A 3,051-nucleotide genomic window follows, 5' to 3' on the forward strand; every position below is an offset into this window, starting at 1 on the left:
AGGGAAAATGAACTCCAAATTAAAAAATGCAAGATGATATTGAAATTAGACTCGACAAAATTTCCAAGGAGCTATCCTACACCAAATTTGGACATCAGGAAGGCCTCCAAAGCCCGGTTTGAAAGTAGCACTGCGCATAGAATCAATGGTGTTGCGCATTAATTTTTTTGCACAAGGATTTCCAATAGGTGTGCAGCGCCACTGGCGCTGCGCTTTTGATAGGGACACCTTATTGCAAAATGGCTTGCATATTTGGAATCAGCATGAAAAAATAAGAAAACCCAAAAATTTTGAGAAGATTTGGACAAGATCTTGGCCACCAAAAGGGCAAAAACACCCAAAAAATGCCCTCTCTGCCACTTTTTTAACCCACAGGAAGCAGTCTTGGGAGAATCAACTTTTGGAGGGGAAAATGACCTCCAAATCAGGGAATTCAAATTTTTCCAGAAACTAGACAGGTAGGGATTCCAAAAAATCCATCTTAGGCCTAATTTGGACACTGGGAAGGCCTCCAAAACTACCCCTGAAGTGGTGCTGCACATTAAATGAATTTTTCCAGTTTTGCTAGAAAAGCCAAATTTCTCCTAGTTTTCTCTATAGTTGACCTTTTCTTGTTCTTTTGGTGAATTTATCATGGTAATGATGTAACTTGATGTAATTATGGATGTAAAACACTTGATAGGGTAGATACACCAAGACAAAGGTGGTTTTGAACTGAATGTATCAGTTTCCTTAGTTTTAGAGGCAAGCTGTTCCACTGCCTACTTTTTTGCTCCTTGTTTAGATGTTGTTGAAACAGCTCCTTGACTCATGGATTCGACCCCTGATGGATAGCTTAGGTAGTTTCAATGTCTATATGATGTGTTTTGTCAGTCATTAGCAAAGGTTGGAATCTTGTGGAAGCTCTGAACTCTATTGTATATCTTTACAGCAGTTTGGCAAGGAATAAAACCAGGTTTTATAGCTATTTTTGTGGGATTCTTGTGATATTGAGTTTATGTATTGTTTCTTCTTTGTAATGAGTTTTTCTGATGTTTTATATGTATCCATATATCTCTCTCTCTCTTCTAAACTAAATGAATCAAGGTGAATAGACAAAATACACTAATTTACAGTGCTTTGTCTTGGGAATGCATTTGGTTTTCTGTGTTTTCAACAGTTTGAAGAGGATTCACGTTCCTCATTCCCTCCTCAACCCCTCAGCAGTCTAAATCCACCATCTCAAACAATTTATAGTACATAAATCCTTTGTCTACCTTGCTCCACAGAACATGTCTGTATCCCTGATTTGATTTCCCAGACCTAACCTGCCTGCTCCATTTGATCTAGCAATCAAACATCAAAATCAACCAAAATCCTTTGAGCTACTATACCTAGCCTAAAATCTAAATTTGTTAAGTCATCTGCGTCGAGATTGACAAGGAGAGAGCCCTTTCCTAACCTGGTAGGGCTAGCTACTAGGTTAAGCGTGGTTTGTGGTTATCCTAGGATTTCCTCCCTTCGAATCAGAATTATCATCACATTCATAGAGAAGTTTACTTCCCTATGAGTTACCACCTCATAGGGAAGTAAACTTCTCTATTGAATTGGTACTAGGAGCAGCACTAGCATCAAATGAACCTTACACTCTGAGCACTCCAGAGTTAGTGGAACTAAAATTGTAGCTTAAAGAAATGCTTGATATGGGATACATTAGGCCAAGTGTACCGCCTTGGGGTGCATCAGTGTTATTTTTTAAGAAGAAGGACGGTACTCTCATGTTGTGCATTGATTATAGGAAGTTGAACAATGTGACGATCAAGAACAGGTACCCATTGCCTCAGATTGATGACTTATTTGATCAATTGAAGGGAGTAGCAATGTTTTCAAATATTGACTTGAGACCTTGATATCATTAGGTACACATCAAAGAAGAGGACATCTATAAGACAACATTCTAAACCAAGTATGGGCATTATGAATTTGTAGTGGTTATGTTTTCTCTTACTAATTCTTCATCTACTTTCATGTGTTTGATGAATAGTGTGTTGTGACCTTATCTAGACAAGTTTGTGATAGTATTCATTGATGACATATTGATATATTCTAAAAATAATTTAGGAAGAGCATGTAGAACACCTAGAATTAGTGTTAAGATTTCTAAGAGAGCATAATTTGTATGGCAAGCTTAGTAAGTGCAGTTTCCTTTAGACAAAATTTCATTACTTGGGACATGTTGTTTCCAAGGAAGGTATAATAGTGAACCCAAAAAATATCAGAGTTATCATCAAGTGGGTAGCTACTAGGAATGTGGATGAGGTTAGATCATTCATGGGACTAGCAGGTACAAGAGGTTCATTATGAAATTCTCATGGATTTCCTATCCTATTACATATTTGCAACGAAAATGAAATAAATTTGAATGGAATGAGGAATGTGTAGCCTGTTTTGAGAACTTGAGGTAGTTGCTTACAAAAGATCCAGTCTTAAAGATTATAGACCTAGAAAAAGAGTTTACAATATGTACAGATGCTTACAAGAGAGGACTTGGTCGAGTCTTGATGTAAGAAGGACAAGTGATATGCTATGAGTCAAGGAAGTTGAATGAGCATGAGCAAAACTATGTGACTCATGATCTCGAGTTGGCGGTTATCATTCATGCGTTTAAGATGTGGAGACACCATCTTCTTAGTAGGAGGTTTGTATTCATGAGTGATCATATTGGATTGACATACTTGGTTGACTAACCTAATCTAAATTCCAGGTAAGCTAGATGGTTGGCTACTCTCAGTAAGTTTGATTTCGAGATCAGGTACGTCAAGGGAAAGGAGAACAGGGTTACAAATGCTCTTAGTAGAAGAGTGTGGGTGAATCACATTACAATAGTGAGTTCTTATGGGAGATAATTGTAGGAGTGGATCTTACAGGCAAGGCAACATGATGATAGGTTTCAGTAGTTGAAGCACATGTTACAGAAGTGGGTTGAAGGTGATATGGATGACTCTCACCTCATGGTAGATGGCTTGGTCATATTTAGGAACATGAATTATGTATCATATGATAGTGAGATCA

This window comes from Pinus tabuliformis, chromosome 8 (assembly GCF_031772625.1).
Source record: "Pinus tabuliformis cultivar Carrire ecotype Pingquan chromosome 8, CPIR1, whole genome shotgun sequence".
NCBI classification, from domain to species: Eukaryota; Viridiplantae; Streptophyta; class Pinopsida; order Pinales; family Pinaceae; genus Pinus; species Pinus tabuliformis.